Source organism: Podarcis gaigeae (assembly GCF_964106915.1).
Source record: "Podarcis gaigeae genome assembly, chromosome: 6".
Taxonomy (NCBI): Eukaryota; Metazoa; Chordata; class Lepidosauria; order Squamata; family Lacertidae; genus Podarcis; species Podarcis gaigeae.
Window position 1 is genome coordinate 72,915,034 of NC_139682.1, and position 18,592 is coordinate 72,933,625.

Genomic DNA, 18,592 nt, shown 5'->3' on the forward strand with positions numbered 1-18,592 from the left:
TTTGATTTTTGATTTTACAAAGGCAATGTCTACAAACAACATTTTATTGTGCCATAAATCTGTCTCCTCCCACACTTGCGGTTGTTCAGATTTCACCCAATAAATATGTTATCATGGTATTATCCAAACAACTTATTGTGCTTCAACTATTTTATTGTAAACCGCCCTGGATAATTGTATTGAAAGGTGGCGTATGAATCCTAATAGCAAATATGCAGACTTCATTGGCAAGATCCAGGCACAAGCAAGTAAACATTTTTAACATGCCATTTAGTCTAATGAAGGACACCTTGAATTCTCTTTTTAAAATCACTGTAAACTTTGGCTACATCGTCTGACCGCCTTGTTCCTCTCTGGAGGCAAAGTTATGCGAGCCAGTTGATTCCCATCATTAAAGCTGTGTTTCCAATGGTGACGTGTCCTTTCTTTAGCTGATTCTGCAGATTATTTTTGAATTGGGATTTCGTGTCCCTGCTGAAGCCCCCAAGTAAGCCACGCAGTTCGATTCTAACGCGCGTTAACTCGGAAGTAAGATTCACTGTTCCATGGAGTTTTTTGCTCCCGAGTTTGCATTTGAGAATGCAGGGTCAATCGTTCACGGGGGTGGGCTTTTTCTCCCCTTGCCAACTTCTACTGGTGGAAAAATATCCTTCTCTTTTGGCTGAAAATGAATGCGCAACCACCACCGCTCCCTCAACCCAAAATAAACGTGGGCTGCATGATTTATTTATTTATGTTCCTCAGATAAGCAATAGTGATTGAAAGGGTAATAACTCATTGCTTCACCCAGATTGCCTGCGGGTGAAATGCAAAATAGGTTGGCTGAAGGCTGCGGAGGAGTGACTTAAATTAGGATTTAGGGACCTTGGGGGAACATGAACCGTTAGAGGAACCTCGAGAAACGATCAAACTCTTTCTCCTTTTTTTTTTGAGGGGGCGGGAATTGTAGAACAGTCGCGCTTTTAGTATCCTGCAGGAACTGGCAGATTCGCGGCATGTACTTTATGGAAACCAACCAGCATTTTGGTTACGTAGACCGGATGCCCGGGCAAAGTTGTCATTCCATGGACACCTAAATCAGGATTGAATCTGAAGCTAGGACGGGGAGGGGGTGCAGAGAGGCGGGGGGAGGAAGCGTCAAATATTGAGAGTCCCCCCAAAGTCAGCCTCGAATTCATCGAAACGTCACGCAGTTTTTATTATCTCCGTGTCGTGTCCTGTTGAATAGGAGGGGTTTAAGAGGAACTGCTGGAGTTGAAAAGTTATTTTAGTTTGAAGATAGCGGCAAAAATCTGGTTCCGCCTCCACGTCCTCGCAATTCGCCACCGCCCTGCTCCTGAGCGTTTTCTGTCTAGTTTCGTTTCAATCTTTTGATTTTAAGCAAATAAATGAACGTGTGCTGAGCGCGCACGGTGTCTATCCAGATACAACCTCTTTGTCTTTAGGGGGTTTGTGGCAGGTGGAATGAAATTGCAAGGGGCTGCACTAGGGGATCCCTTCCAATTGGACATTTCTATGAAATCCATAGACTAGACTTAGCCAGAGTCGCTGGATTCAAAGTGCCGAGCTCTCAGGGGTTCAGAAAAGCTGAATAAACTACAAGCGTCAGGAGGATAGTACAAACTTAGGCGCGTTTACCTGAGAACGAGTCTCATAAGTAAAACATGGCTGCGCATTTCGATTATTATTATTTTTACGCATTTGCATTGAGTGCATCCGGGCACGAACCGCGGGACTTCCCCTCTGCGCAGATCCCGCTGCAGGAGCTGGGTGATGCGCTTGCGGGATGCGCCCTTCCGCCGGTTTCTAAGAAAGGGCTTCTCCTTCCCAGGAAAAATAATGATAAGAACAAAAGCAGCCCTGGCTGATTAGGCTACTACAAGATGCTGGATCTTGTGATCTGAATGCCTGAAGCAGGACAAACGCTGGTCACTATTATATATGCCCAGAGTCCCGAACAGGCTTTTGCAAATAATAAAAAATGGAGGATAAGCTTTTACCCACACGAACTATTATATATATATATAAGTCCAGGCAGCCCATTCCGCTTGGGAAAGTCTGGCCTCCGGCCCAGATCTAACTGGGAACGGCGCGGGTGCTGCCGAAGACACCAGTTATACTAGATTGCACTCCCCCCAAAAGTGCAACATTTGCAAACCACCTCCAGATTACAGGTAACCTGCTCTGCGCGGCTCCCGTTCCTGCTCAAACTTTTAAACAAGATTTTAGTTTTTGAGCTTGGCTGGTCGTGATGGTGACATCAACGTTTACGCGCATATATATGTAATATGCGCGTGTGCGGTGTGGCTGCAAGCTCGCGCTTTTGGAAAGAGCTGGCCGCATCCTGTCCATTTCAAAAGGGAGGCAGCTGGGAGGCCGGATCCACGGGCTTTGTTGCTGTTGTTTCTGCTGCCGTTTTACTGCTGGTGGGAGAATTTCCCGGTCGCTCCACCTGCCTCTCCATTCATCCTTGAGAAGGAGACGCAGAAGCGGAAAGTGGGGACCGAAAATCAAAGCGCCTTGATAGATTGGTTGACTTATCTGCGCCAGCCTCCTCCTCCTCCCTCGCCCCTGCCCTCTATTGATTCGTTGGAAGAAAAGCAGGAGCCGCGCCAGATTAGATATCTCCGAGAGAGAGAGAGAGCGCACGAGAGCGCGCGCAATGTTTTAGGTAGGAAAATGGAGAGGGCAGGAGTGGCAGCTTGGCCCCACGACTGTGGGTGCCCGGGGCCGTGGGTGCCATGCAGCGTGCATGGCCCTGGCGCCGAAATCTGTGGGTGCCCGGCCCCTCCATGGGGAATTTTGTGGGTGCTCGGGCACCCAGGGCCCCGGCACCTTTGCGGGAGGGGGTCTCGCGTGCGCCTTGGATTCCATTGTCTTTGAAGAGCAATTTCCAGCATAGCGCAGGGCTGGGGAGCTAACCCAATCCGTTGACAAAGCGTTTCACATCTTTTTTCGGCTGTTCCGAGTGCGCTCGGGCCACCTAACCTCCTTTTTTGAACCACTGGTTCAACGGGAAGGAACGCATGACACTACAAGGGCGAACGCGAATGTGCCATACACATGTGAACATGCCCCGTGCCTTTTATATATACAGTGGTACCTCGGGTTACATACGCTTCAGGTTACAGACTCCGCTAACCCAGAAATAGTACCTCGGGTTAAGAACTTTGCTTCAGGATGAGAACAGAAATCGTGCTTCAGCGGTGCGGCAGCAGCAGGAGGCCCCATTAGCTAAAGTGGTGCTTCAGGTTAAGAACAGTTTCAGGTTAAGAACAGACCTCCGGATCGAATTAGGTACTTAACCCGAGGTACCACTGTATATATATATAAGAATAGGCTAGAGAAGCTCCGGGTGTGAAGCTGCCCTTTTATAAGCAGTGTATTTAAATATCTGGGCGGCAACAGTCCGTGGGAATGATTAACACGAAACCTCATTCCCCAGGCTGTTGTCACTGAACCACCTTCGGGGCTGAGTAATTTGGATCTGCGGTGAACCCCCCTCACCTTTCCCACCTGCTGATAGGGAAGCCCCCGCCCCGCATCCTCACCCTCCATCCTGCGGCTGGATTTCGGTTTCAAACAAAACAACTCCTTCTTGGCTCCCTCGTCCAATTTCGCCATTGCACGAACCATCGTTTAAATGGCAGGAGCTCCCAGGAACAAAGTTGGGAAGGTTTGATAGGAGAAGCCTGGGTGCGGGAAATATCCTTCTCTCTCTCTGTGTTGGCAACCGGCTAACAGGAGTAAAGGAGCCTCCTTTCTACAGCTTCACCGCTCCAAAACAAAAACAACCCACCACCGTTCCTCCCTATTTTTCTTAAATATACACAGGCTTCACAGTCCCCTTACACAGTGACCTGGGACTTTCTTCGGAGTAAGACAAGCCTAGGGCTGCTTGCGAAAGAAAAGACCCTGGAAGACGCGCATCTGGCGGTGGCACGCGTTTGCCTGTAACGTGTGGCCAGTGGGAGGTATATGTATGATGGGTCGGATGGCACGTGGCCCGAGCACCGTTCCCTCCACCTTGCAAGCGTAGGGTGCTGTTGGAGCTTCCAACCACTTTAGGGTTTTAGAATCCAGGAAGGCAATTCCTTCATCGGGAGCCTGGTCCGGTGGGATTTGAAGTCTGGGTGCTAGATCAGAATGACCCTCGTGGTCCCTTCCAAGTCTACACGACTTCTATGATTCCATGACTGGCAGCGTTTGCTGCCTTTCCGAACTGCAAAAAAGCCTGCTTGGATATAGGAAGCTTCCTCTTGCTAGCTCGGCGTTGCCCGGGATCCCAGATGGGGGCTCCTCTCCCAGCCCTACCTGCCTCTGCCCCACTCAGACCCTGCCCCACCCCTCCCAAACAAACCCAGAAAGACAAAGAAACTAGTGGAGAGAGCGGCAGTAGTGGCGAAGCGCCCAGGAGTCTCTCTCTCTCTCTGCTCTGCACCCATCCACTAATTTACCTTCCTTCTTCGATGAGAAGGGCCAGGCCTGAAGCTTGCCCTGGAAAAAACACTCCTTCTGAGCAGCCTATCATATCCCAGAGCTGATTATGATCGTACAAGAACAGGGGGGTGGAGAGGCGGAGTGGGGAATAGGAGCCACACACTTGCTCAGGAACTAACAGCCACCAAGTTCCTAGGCTGCAAGCAAAACATTCGCCGAGGCTGAGTTTACGAGCCCTATTTTGGGGGGTGGGGGTGATGTTGCCTCCACTTCCGGGAAGAAGCAGAGTCCGTTTCCCCCGCTCACACGTGCGTAAAGAAGGCAGCGACGCAAACACGAGTGGGTGGCGCGGAAAACCGAGCCGCCCTCTGATGGACGGAAATCTGGGTGCGCGAGTCCTTCGTCCGCCCGCCCCCCCCCAACTTTCCCGGGTTCAGAAGAAGGCAGAGAAGGTGAAGGAGGAGGAGGAGGAGGAGAAGGAGAAGGAGAAGAAGAAGAAGAAGAAGAAGAAGAAGAAGAAGAAGAAGAAGAAGAAGAAGAAGAAGAAGAAGAAGAAGAAGAAGAAGAAGAAGAAGAAGAGGCGCTTCACTTACCATGGAGAAAGGCGGTGGAAGGAGACGGTTGCTGCCTGCCTCTTGCTTGTCATCGGGGACCTTCAATACACAGCCCCCTCTTCCTCCTCCTCCTCCTCGTCGTCTCTGAAGAATCGGTGTCTTGCGCTGGACCTTTTCTTTCTAAACACCCCTTCTGAGCTCAGCCCCTGAAACCACAAATTCCACTTCCTGAGCGTTAGTGAGCCTGCTGCTGCTGCAATACCACCAAAATCTTGCTTTTCTTCTTCACCTCCTCCTCCTTCTCTCTCTAAAAGGCGACCCAAAACATAAATAAAATGACAATAAAACAAATCAGCTCAGCCAGCTCACTCGTTCCTTTCTGGCCTTTACGGGAGCCCTGCTACATAGGTGTGTCGAGGCAGCCAGGGCTCAGACCAAAGTGGCCATGATGGGTTCTGCTGTTCATTTGGCTCTCCTATTCTTCTGCCCCTCAGGATCTGGCTTCCACTAGCAGGAAGGGCTGCAGATCCAATCAGGGTCAAAAAAATACAGGACACAATAAAGGTAAAGGTAAGGGGACCCCTGACCATTAGGTCCAGTCATGGCCGACTCTGGGGTTGCGGCGCTCATCTCGCTTTATTGGCCGAGGGAGCCGGCGTACAGCTTCTGGGTCATGTGGCCAGCATGACAGCACCACCCATGTCCCTTAACACAAGACACAGTGCCCTTCAACATTTAATTTTACCCTGTTTATTTTGGGTGGTAGCTATGTGTTGCTCAGAGTAGACCCGTAGACATTAACAGGCCTAACTTAGTCACATTCATTAATTTCAATTGGTTATGCTCTAGGTAAATCTTAGTTGCATGCCACTCTTCGTCTTCATATAATGGCAATGTTTTTGTGTATAGATCAAAGATAACCTAAGATCATTGTGATAAATGTAAGCCTTGAACTAAATTAGAGCAGACCCTTTAAATTAATGGGCCTACTCTTAGCAATGGGTCTACTCTTGAGTACAACTTCCTAGGATACAACCCATATGTACAAACTAAGGCTACAATCCTATCCCTATATACTTGGGAAGAAGCCCCATTTAATTCTATAGAACTTAATTCTGAGTAAACATGGTTGGATTGCACTGTAAATCACTGATGACTCACTGCCTTTAACAGTACTGCAATCTCTGATATCTCAGGCAAGCCAACTTCACTCTGCCTGCCTAAAAGTAGGGCCGGCTGAGATAGCTGGCCCTTGTAAGACAGAAAAATCTAAGTAGGCGGGAGTGATTAATTTTCCATCTTTTTTACAGCACAGTCCTAGACGTGCTTACTTTGAAATAAGTCCCACTGAACTGAATTGGCTTACTCCCAAGTAGGTGCAGCCTGAGTGGCCAAACTTCTGTGAATGGATGCAGACTTTCAAGTTACACAGCATTCTTCCTGCATCAAGTCAAATGCCTTCTTCCAACCAATTGGCACAGCAAAGAACAGTGTGTGATACTGAAATGAACCTATACATTGGTGAATTTCAAACTTCCTTCCCTCAACAATCCTTTCCACATATTTTTGTCTAAGGGAACAAAACCCAGTTCAAACAAAATTCACCATGGCAAAGTCCTCTCACATTACACAGGTTTCTGATTTATTTATGTTTTAGTTTAATCTATGTTATAGAGCCAGCCCTACCATTAGGCAAAATGAGGCAATTGCCTCAGGTGGCGGATGCTGGGCTTGTGGGGAGAGGGTTGGCAATGTCAGGTACTGGACTGGAGAGGACATACCATATTTTTCTGTCTATAAGACACCCCCATGTATAAGACGACCCCTATTTTGGGGGACTCTGGTTTAAGAAAATGGGGGGAGATGGCCCCCTTGTATAGGACGCCCCCAAATTTTGGACACTGTTCCCCCCCCTAAACTCTTATACATGGAAAAATGTGGTAACTGTGTGTGCCCTGCATCCTGCTTTACACCCCATAATCTAGCCTGTTGCCCCCTCAGGTGTGGTGGAGGATGGTGCCCTGTTACAGTGCTGAATTAAGATTCAACTCTTGTACAGGCCCTGCTCTGTACGCAGAAGCTACTAACCAGGCCTCTTGATCCCAGCCCTCACCCTGCATTTGCCTACTTGGCTGCAGTAGCTATGCACGATGTGGCTGAAATTGGCTATGATACACATATCATGGTTTTGCAAAGAAGCAGTGGGATGCATATTGTACTGCCTAAATGGTGCTGCCACAGAAACTCTGCTGCTGTTTATCAGCAGGCAAGAAACCAGAATTGCAAGTGAGTAAGTGCAATGGGTGACTGGGTATTTTCCTGTGGAGGTAATGCCAGTAATAGTGTCGCTGACAGTGACTGGATGATGCCCATGACATCTGTGCCAATCAGGCATGCCACTAATTCCTCGCACGGTCAGGAAGTCTATCTCCAATCCCCCACAAATATTACCCACATTACTGCTTGTCTGTGTTATATACAGAAAGGAGGGTCAACTCTGTCTGGTAGTTGAAAACACCTCACTTGCTACATGCCACAATCAGCCACCTTCCAAAACTGTACTCCCAGGTGATCCCACACTGCAGCAAGGAGAGCCACATCCCTTTCATTGGCTGGCAAGGTTCAGCCTTATAGGTAAAGGTAAAGGGACCCCTGACTGTTAGGTCCAGTCATGGACAACTCTAGGGTTGCGGCGCTCATACAGCTTCAGGGTCATGTGGCCAGCATGACTAAGCTGCTTCCCGCAAACCTGCCGGAGCGGTACCTATTTATCTACTTGCACTTTGACACGTTTTCAAACTGCTAGGTTGGCAGGAGCTGGGACCGAGCAACAGGAGCTCACCCCGTTGCGGGGATTCGAACCGCTGACCTTCCGATCAGCAATCCCTAGGCTCAGTGGTTTAACCCACAGCGTCACCCGCATCCATCAGCCTTATACTAAAAGGTAAAGGTAAAGGGACCCCTGACCATTAGGTCCAGTCGTGACCGACTCTGGGGTTGTGGTGCTCATCTCTCTCTATTGGCCGAGGGAGCCAGCGTACAGCTTCCAGGTCATGTGGCCAGCATGACTAAGCCACTTCTGGCGAACCAGAGCAGTGCCCAGAAACGCCGTTTACCTTCCCGCCGGAGTGGTACCTATTTATCTACTTGCACTTTGACGTGCTTTCTAACTGCTAGGTTGGCAGGAGCAGGGACCGAGCAACAGGAGCTCACCCCGTCGCGGGGATTCCAACCGCCGACCTTCTGATCAGCAAGCCCTAGGCTCTGTGGTTTAACCCACAGTGCCACCCGCATCCATCAGCCTAATACTACTAGGCAGTAATAGGTAGTGGTGTCATTCCCCCACCAGGAAAGGATCATTGTTCTCTCAATATTCCCCCCACACCCATGAGATTAATAGCACCTTTTCGCCTCTCTAAAATCATATGCATTCACATGTAATACATTACTGATGTGGGCTGGAGAGAAGGAAAAACCCCCTGTGCACTCTAGCAAAGCTGATACCAATACAAGCATCAAGAATATAGCATTTAAATGTCACTGGAAAATAGTTCAAAGCAGAGGTGTCTGAAATCACACCTCCTCACCAATGTAGGTTTTGCAGGGGTCATAAATGCAGGAGGGGGAACCCCAATTTTAGGGTTGCCATACATCTGGAATTTCACGGACGTGAAATTGAGCAGCGAAATTAGTGCCTGGGTGGACAAAAGAACAAGGAAGTGTGTGTTTGAGTATCACTCTTTGCCTTTTTTTTTTGGCAAATACCCCCAAAAAGCTCAACAATTATTGTCTCCCGATTTTTACTTCTTGAAATATGGCAACCCTGCACCTGTAATTGGTACAGCTGGCTTTTGAAAGAAGCAGCACTGGCACTGAAGCCTACTTGAAATCAGTTTTTCCATAATAAAACCCTCTTCCCAGATATGTGGGAAGATAAGAAGAAGAAGAAGAAGAAGAAGAAGAAGAAGAAGAAGAAGAAGAAGAAGAAGAAGAAGAAGAATCTTTCAAGACTTTCCAAGGAGTCACCACTAACCAGCCAAGGGATTGTCACTTGGTGGCAACATGGTCATTGGACTTCAAACACCTCTTAAAAACGTGTATGTTTTGTCCTGGATCTCTGCCTCTGCACTTTAGAGTTTCTGCTGGCTTCTTAAAAAAAAAAAAAAAAAAAGCTCAACAACTTTTAGGGTGTCCTTTCTGAAATATGACAACCCTTGTTCCGAGCTCCTTGGAGAAGTGGGACAGAACTAATAACTAATAACTCCTGCTCCTTCAATGGTGGCAGGGCAGGCAGACATTATATGGGTGCAGCTGCTTTCTGGAGGGTGCTGGTGGCGAGAGCTTCACCTGTTGATTATCCGCCTGCACAAAGGTGACAGGCTGCAGGGTGCTTGCGGCCGTTTCCCGGCTCCTAATAGCTTGTTGTGGAAACTTTTGTGGGGATAAACATGGCTGGAAATACTTCGGCACCCACCCTGCCCCTCCAGGCTTGCTCATTTCCCCTGGGAACTTAGGTAATGCATAAATTTGGAAGAGATGGTGGGAGGATTTCTCCTTCCCTCTATGGAGGGATTCTTGTCCACTGGAGGAGGGGGGGGGAGCGAGTCCCTGCAGAAAGCAAAACCACGTCCTAAAAAAGCCTCTCTGCCCTCCTTTCTCTCCTTCCTTTCTGGGGCCTAGTGGTGTTGCGGGGACACAATTTGCAAAATCTCCAAAGGTGCCTGTGGTCTGTGGAGCCCAGCCAAAGTCAGCAAGGCTCTGGAGACAGAAGAGAAGGGACTGGCAGCCTCTCTCTCTCTCTCTCTCTCTCTGTGTGTGTGTGTGTGTGTGTGTGTGTGTGTGTGTGTGTGCATAACACATAGCTGTGACTGTATCGTTATGACTACCCCTGTTTTTAGCAAAGCTTTGGTTAACTCCATGCATGAAATCACACCGCCTGTAAAATTAGAAAGAGGGTTCAGAAACCACAGAGTTCACAGGAAAAAAAAAAACTAGACACACACACATGCACACACACTCAAAACATTTCCATTTGCAGCACTCAAATGGCTTCCACCCAGAGGAGGCAGGAGGACTTCGGACAGCACCCCGGCCCCCCAAGACAACAACAACAGGAAGGGAAGGGGGAAAGGGACAAGGTTTCCCCCAAATTCTTTAGAGCACCATTGCTGGACAGGGACTCTATGATGTTTAACAAGTAGGTGACAGGCAGACATCCAAGAGGTGAAGTTCCCCACTTTTCATTCCTCAGTGCAAATAAACTCTAGGCCTGGCAGTAACCCTTGGGTAGCTCTACAATCCTAGGAAGTGACTACAACTCCTACCACGACCATTGGTCATTCTTGCTGACATTGTGAGAGCCCAAGCTTAGCAGCAGATTCCCTGTTTCCGACTTACACTAGGTGAGACTTAATTTTTTACTATTTAAAAAGATATCCTGTGGGGTTGTGGGAAGTGAATGTACAATATGGGGATTTTTTTTGTTTTAAAAAATTAAAATGCATTATTAATTTATCACGTAGCTTAGTGTATTCCATAGCACTTTTAAGGCACAGTATACTTATATACGTCTCGTCCACCCTTCATCATATGATCTGAGGCAGGGAAAGCAAGGGTAAAAATACAGTGGTACCTCAGGTTACAGACACTTCAGGTTACAGGCGCTTCAGGTTACAGACTCCGCTAACCCAGAAATAGTACCTCGGGTTAAGAACTTTGCTTCAGGATGAGACCAGAAATCGTGCAGCGGCAGCACAGCAGCAGTGGGAGGCCCCATTAGCTAAAGTGGTGTCTCAGGTTAAGAATAGTTTCAGGTTAAGAACGGACCTCCAGAATGAATTAAGTTATTAACCCGAGGTACCACTGTAAAACAAAAATGGAAAAGTACAGAAAAACGAGTTCAAACAGAGCTTATGAAATCAGACAAAAGCACAACTCTTGTCTGTCTATTATGCTGATTTCCAGCAACTTTCCTGGGTCTCAAGCAAAAGTCTTTTTGATTGTTTTCTCTGCCCTCCTAATTGGAGAGATTGAGACTTGAACCATATATTTTCTGTATGCAATGCATGTACTTTCCCATCAGACTATGCTCCCATCCTAATACAGGAAGAAAACCAACAGGTGAAGCCTCATCCATCATTAACACACACACCCCGCCCCCCGCAATGCCAGGGAAATCTGCACCTGCTGAATTTATGCATGTTTTATAGCGTTTACATTAACAGGCTCCCTGCCCCAGAAGGTGGCAGCAGCCCTAAGCAAAGACGTTCCAGGATCACATTTGAGCAACTTTCTAATAGCAACATTTTTGTTCTTTGGAAACGTACGCTGACAAGTTGGGGAAGGGACAAAAGGATATGAGGATTTAGAATAATAATCAGATATACATTCAAAGTATCTTTAAGCTTAGTATTGTAAATAGCACTTAAGGTACAGACAGCATGCTTTATAATCCTGTGAAGTGTTGCCATTATCTTATTCATAGGAGGTCCTTCTGCACATGGTTACGGACAAGTGCTGTAGCACCATTTAGCAAACTGTTCACAGGTCCCAGCTCACCTCACTCAGGGAGCAGGCAATTGGTTAAGAATTTCCAAGGGCATTTGCTTCCTTCTGAAAGGTGTTCCAGATCATTACAGGGAGATTAGTCTGCCCCACCTAAGGGCTAGAAAATAAATTCAGAAATATGAACGTGTAAGCAGCATTCAGGAGTGCAGAGAAGGGTCATGGCTCAGTCAGTAGAGTACACGCAGGACATCCCAGCTGTAACCTTCAGCATCTCTAGTGAACAAAAATCAGATGGCAGTTGATGGGGAAGTCCTTTGCAGGACACCCTGGAAAACTGGTGCCTGGTGACGATCAGGGGCTAGATCAGAGCTTTCCAAACTTTTCATGTTGGTGACACACACTTTTTAGACATTCATCATTTCGTGACAAAGTAATTCAGTTTTACTAGCAAACCAGAGCTTAAACTAACCCCTTTCCAGCCCCAGGCAGAGAGCGGGGAGTGTTCACACAACACACCCACACACTGCAGCCGGCACACGAACATGTCGCGACACAGTTTGGAAAGCTCTGGGCTAGATGGAGCTACAGCCTGACAATGTAAGACTGTTTCCTATGATTGCTCCAGGCATCATATTATATGGCGGTATTTCACTTAAAGCTAGGTTTTGCTTGCTTGTTTGTGGTGTTGCTGCTGCTGTTGTTGTAAAAAAAACTTCAAATGCCAGTCACTTTAAATGCAAGAAGAGTGGGCCAGGTGGGAAATTAGTTCAGATATCATTGCTATGGTATCCACAATCAGCTAACGCTTTTTAAACAAAAAATAAATCAAGTTACTGTTTGTACAGTCAAAGCAAGCTGCTAAAGTAACTCTGCAGCTATTTTGTGACAGGTGTTTTGTAATGTCCGTTTCAAGGTAATTGCTGGTTCATAGAAATGGACTGAAGCCAATCCTGTGTATAGAGTCTAAAGTCAATAAGCATGGGGAACCTGTAGCTCTCCTGATGTTGGACAACAGCTATGCTGGCTGTGGTTGATGGGAATTGGAGTCTAACAACATCTAGAGAGCTACACGTTCTGTCTCCTTCTGCTCTGCTCAGCTTCCCTTAAACGTAGTATATACAGAGCCTTTTCCTGAAGTCCTTTGTATCTATAACTTAAGGTTACCAGACGTCCCCGTTTCCTGGGGACAGTCCCCGGATTTACAAATCTGTCCCGACAAAATTCATCTGTTTAGAAAGAAGTTGAAAGGTGTCCCCGGATTCATTGAAAAAAATCTGATAACCTTACTATAACTTCCAATACATTCCTGATCGTTACCCCCATTCTAATTGGCCCTTTACACCCAACCACACAACACAGTACAGGTAGTCAGCGGTCTCGCAGGTTCATGTAGTTAGCAGCATGCAAATGTTACTGTGCCAGGGACATGGGTGGTGCTGTGGGTTAAACCACAGAGCCTAGTGCTTGCCGATCAGAAGGATGGTGGTTCGAATCCCCGCGATGGGGTGAGCTCCCGTTGCTCGGTCCCTGCTCCTGCCATCCTAGCAGTTCGAAAGCACATCAAAGTGCAAGTAGATAAATAGCTACTACTCCGGCGGGTAGGTAAACGGCGTTTCTGTGCGCTGCTCTGGTTCGCCAGAAGCGGCTTAGTCCTGCTGGCCACATGATCCAGAAGCTGTACGCCTGCTCCCTCGGCCAATAAAGCGAGATGAGGGCCGCAACCCGAGTTGGCCACGACTGGACCTAATGGTCAGGGGTCCCTTTACCTTTACCTTTAAGTTCACTGCATTCTGGATACACCTCCAGAGATCTCACAAGTTGGGGGACATACAGAAATATTTAGCTGTCCCTTTTCCAAAAAAAGTGGCTGTGGAATTCATGGGATACTTTATAGACCGCAGAACGACCTTTATCAACTTGGTGCCCTCCAGATGCTTTGAATTACAACTCCCATCAGCCTTAGCCAGAACAGTTGATGGGAGTTGGAAACATCTGGAGGATATCAGGTTGATGGAAGCTGCTGTAGAAAGATAGCATTTTGAGGAGAGGTGAAAGATGATGGGATTCTGTTTGTTTTCCCGCAAACCTACCAGTTGATCAAATGAATATCTGGCCAAGGTAGACCCTTAGACTTGTGCCTGCAATGCGAAAGATCTGTTAAATCTGTTTATAGAGTCCTGGTTGAAACCATGGCCACATTCTAGGGTTCTTAGAACAGACATAGATGCCTGAGTTTATTATGACAGTGCTAGAAAGTGTTTGCAGAGACAGAGAATTCTAGAACTGGGTCACAGAAAAAGGCAACATAAAGTGTTGCATTTAGAAGTGTTTGGAGCAACACCAGATCTTTGTTTGGTTGGGCAATGTTTTTGGCCAACTGCAAGCCTTACATAAATTCATTTATTCATCACCAATAAATTAGATTAATAAAGTGAAGGTCTCCGGGTTTCATGGTTGTAGGGAAGTCTGCGTGCTTGCCTATTCTGCTTACCATAGTATGACATTTCATCTCTTTCATGAGAGTCTGAGCGGGCACAGCTGCAGTCCTTAGGTGATGATAGTTCTGAAACTGTCAACAGGTTTTGCCTTCTTAGGATCCACAGAGTTTTGAAAAACAGAACCACATACCTAGAGAGAAAATGGGTACATTTCCACTATTTCTGACTGAAGGAGTTGCCTTCTCAGGATTTGACGTATAATAACTGGCTTGCTGAATCAGACCATTTAGGTCACCAAAAAGCTCACAAATGGGACAAGATGGGATAGCCATGCTATGCTCAATCTGAGCATCTGGTACTCAGGGATAGACGGGAGGCTTCATTCTGAAAATAGGGAGTGACAGACCGAGTATGGTTTGAAGAAATATGAGGGGCTACCACCTTTCTAAAGCTTGGTGCCACAATACATGCCACCTTGGGTACAATGATAGACGAAAGCTGGGATACAAATGTCCAAACATCAACAAAAACTAAAACTTTAACTATTATAAGTAAAAGCCATTGACAGGCTTATCCTTCATGAATAGCATGCAGCAGTTATGTAGACACAAGCGTTGAAGAAATAGTTGGGTAACCTGCAGTCCTATGCATGTCTACTCAGAAGTAAGCCCCAGGTAAATGTGTATAAGGTTGCAGTCTTAGTCACTTCTGCTCTTGACAGAATATCTCATTCTAACATTTCCACTAAGTCAGTATTTGTTTGACTCCACTGCTAAATTAGATAATGCAAAGAGGACCAAGGTGTTAAGTTTTGGCAGTAAACTACCTTATTTCTTCCTGACTGGCTTATCTTAATGCCTGTCTGTAGCTAACAGGAGAAGCATGCTGAAAAAAGGCTTTTTGCACCAGTGCGATTTATAGACAGCATTTGGCACTTTGCAGGGCAGGCGCTGAAAAGTAAAGTCACTGCAACTTACTTATCTCTAAGGTTTCCTAGTTTCTATTATGGGATGTATGGCGCAACCGATCATTTGATTAGCAGGTTTCATAACCATTATCTATCCGGATGCTGTTTTTGAATCACTCCAAATACAGTAAGAGTTTTGGTTTTCATTATCTGGAACAAGATCAGGGCAACACATACCCAGCAAGCAGGCACTAATCTTACCAGTCTTACCAATTCGTGGGTAGGATTGAAAGAATCACAAAATGAGCTGTCTGATCCCTAGAAATGCCTGGCCTCCAGTCTGACCTCCAGGCTGTATGTCTAGCTATTGTGAAACCAAGGGGGATTTCAAAGTGGTTTAGAGTATGGCATGGTTTGATGGGGAGAGATATGTCAGCCGTTCAAACACAAAGACATTCTGCAGTGCCCGTTGTGCGCACCCAAGCAAATACTTGGGCCTGGCCCATGTCTCCAGATCTGATTCCACAGTTACAAGGAGCACGTTAGTGTTATAAGAGCAACAGTATTCAGTGGCGTAGCGTGGGGGGTGCAGGGGGGGCCGGCCGCACCGGGCGCAACATCTGGGGGTTAGGGTTAGGGGGCGCAAATCCACAGGTTAGGGGGCACAAATTACTTGCCTTGCCCCGGGTGCTGACAACCCACGCTACGCCACTGACAGTATTTTTATTCACTTCTGTAATCAGATGACGTAGAAAGAACTTTGGATGTTTTTGCCCCAGCTTCTAAACAAAGCATAAAATGAACCCCAATGTGGCACTAAAGTTCCCCTAATTCCCACCTAAAGTGGGAAGTGAGAGCTGGACCATAAAGAAGGCTGATCGCCGAAGAATTGATGCTTTTGAATTATGGTGCTGGAGGAGACTCTTGAGAGTCCCATGGACTCCAAGCAGATAAAACCTCTCTATTCTTAAGGAAATCAGCCCTGAGTGCTCACTGGAAGGACAGATCCTGAAGCTGAGGCTCCAATACTTTGGCCACCTCATGAGAAGATCAGACCCTGATGTAGGGAAAGATGGAGGGCACAAGGAGAAGGGGACGACAGAGGACGAGATGGTTGGACAGTGTTCTCAAAGCTACCAGCATGACTAAACTGTGGGAGGCAGTGGAAGACAGAAGTGCCTGGCGTGTCCTGGTCCATGGGGTCACGAAGAGTCGGACACGACTAAACAACAACAACAATGTGGCACTGCAGTTGTCACTACTGACAACTCTTCTAATTAGAACTCTTCTAGCTCCTTGATCTCTGCAGAGTGTGGGCAGCTCTGTGTGACGATTTAACTTGTCGGAGACAGTTCTCTGTGGCCATATGAAGCAGAGAGAGGGAGAAAGGGAGAGAGTTTAAACCACGGATGGGGAACTTGTGGCCCTCCAGAGATTGGTGGACTTCTCCATCCCTGATTATTGGCTGTGCTGGATGGAGCTGGTGGGAACTGTTCCAGCAACATCTGGAGAGCCTTGCCTCTGGCTTAAAACCTAATTGAAGAAACAGACACAGAGCAAGCATCACACACACACACACACACACACACACACACACACACACACACAGTTATGGGCTTGAACATGAGGGCAGAGCTAGCTATTACTAAAAACATGGATCTGCTGTAGAGAATGGAAGCTCTGTGTTCAGTTATTGCCTTCTACTCCAGGATGCATAATACAACATGCAAATACACCATGCATTTAAACCACATTTGAAGTGCATTACTGTCCCGTTCCCCCCACAAAAAAAAGAATAATGGGAATAGTAGTTTGTTAAGGATTATGGAAATTGTATCTTTATTAGGGGTCTACTACAGTTCCCAGAATTCTTTGAGGGAAGTAAAGCGCTTTAAATGCATGGCATGTACTCAGCCATAGTGTCTTGACATCAATACACAATACATCTCTGCCTAACTGACTGCAGGGCGGAGGGTAAACTTTGTGATATGCTGTGGAGCATGGGAGGGACCTCTTGAGACAAGTTTTTCATTCCGGGTGGCAGCCTTGAGTTCCATATGTGGTCTGGTTCTGTCCTTAAAATATGCATTCGAAGCCACCTAATACTGTTTGTCCTCCTGCATCCATTCATTTTCTGGGCCAAACGCCACACATGGTGCTCCCTTGTTATGAGGATGTTTCTATCGTCACCCCTTCCAATGTGTGCCTGCATTTACCCAATCTGGTTCTGGGAAGCTGCAATTGAGAGCGGAGGTTTGTACAGGCAAGCAGGTGCTTAGCTTCCTGTGTGCCCTTTTTTCTTATAAAAATCCACCCCCTGCAAAATTTATTTTTCCCTCGAGGGTGGGGGAAATCTCGCTCTTCTTCTGTGGGGCGAAAAGCCGGACACGTGCCATATTTGACAGGGGAAATGGGAGTTAAGCATCTCCCCCTACCGTTTTGAACGTATTGCAGCTTAATACAAAAGTGGGCACACTCTGGGTGCACATTTACTTCCACGTAAAAGCAAACTCCGAGATACAGCCTGTTGCTCAGTCTCCCTCACAAGCACCTGTGCAATATGGCAGTTACTGCAAGATCATTGCACTTCACTGTTTAATGTGTTTTATGGCCAACTTTCAACTGAATTTCTCATGCCACCGACTGAAGAGCTTTGCTTTTGCAAAGAGACCTGCAGCTGGTGCTCTAACGATAGACAGGCAGATACTTTCTAGGCAACCTCAGCTGCCCAGCACCAGGTGCAGAGGTTGTCAGCTGCTTATATTTGGATTCTCTCTGGGGAAGGTAAAGCAGATGCAATCTACAAAGAAAACTAGACACAGAACTCAAAAACTATTTTTTGCTTTTGGGAAACGGCATTGTTTTACATCTGAATGGGGGCAACATTCGCCCCACAGTCCAGTGAAACATCAACACTTGTTCGGAGAAATGCAGTTCAATGATTCCTGTACGCTGATAAAAATAGCGAAAGCAAAAAAACTGAAAGTTAGAGCAGCTCATAAGGTTGTTTAAGAATTTCCTGGATACCATCTATTTATATGAGCAGGCCTTCCAGACAAACCTATTTCTTCCCCTGCAATTTGCAACTGATTGGGTTTCATTGTTTGGGCAGCAATTCTGTGTATGCTTACCTGAAAGAAAACCCAACTGAACTCAGTGGGACTTATTCCCAAGTAGACATGCATAGGAGTACAGTATTAGTAAATTAAGAACTTTGACCCTTTGAACTAAAGCAATCAAAAAATACCATTCAGAAATTTATTTATTTTATTTAATTTAGAGGGGCTTCCTCCCAGGTACATGAGCAAATCTAAGCACTTTTGCTAAGAAGTAAAATTTACTGAATTCAGTTGAACTTCTGAATGCATATAATTAAAATCAGGGTACAGTGGTACCTCGGGTTACAGACGCTTCAGGTTACAGACTCCGCTAACCCAGAAATAGTACCTAAGGTTGAGAACTTTGTTAAGAAACAGTCTTAGGTTTCTCTCTTCCTTGTACTCACTCTGCAGAGCATCTGTGGCATAAAATTCATTCTCCTGATTACTTAGCTTAAGACAGAGAAACTGAAAGCAGCATATAAACAAAAACAATCTTTTCCTTCTCTTATTCATAATTGTCATATATCTCCTAAGTGTATTTTCCAGTTAGTAAACATTTTTGTATGTTTTGTACTATTGTATTTTTTCCCCTTGATTTTATTGTTATGTAGTAAAGGGTAATAATGTTGAGCTGTTTTAATAAAA

General features: G+C 46.4%; 1 protein-coding gene across 2 annotated transcripts in view; it reads right to left on the reverse strand.

Annotated features, from left to right (window-relative positions):
• GFI1 (growth factor independent 1 transcriptional repressor) overlaps positions 1-13,700 on the reverse strand; it is a 39,473-nt gene extending 25,773 nt beyond the window's left edge. The window contains exons 1-2 of one of the 2 annotated variants that reach the window (XM_083743498.1): positions 13,592-13,700; positions 5,034-5,200 (exon numbers count right to left, since the gene is read on the reverse strand). The gene's annotated coding sequence lies outside the window, so the exon portion shown is untranslated. Of the gene's footprint in view, positions 1-5,033; positions 5,302-13,591 lie in introns of both variants that reach the window. The other variant, XM_083743499.1, reaches the window with a different exon arrangement.
• Positions 13,701-18,592: the final 4,892 nt, after the last annotated feature.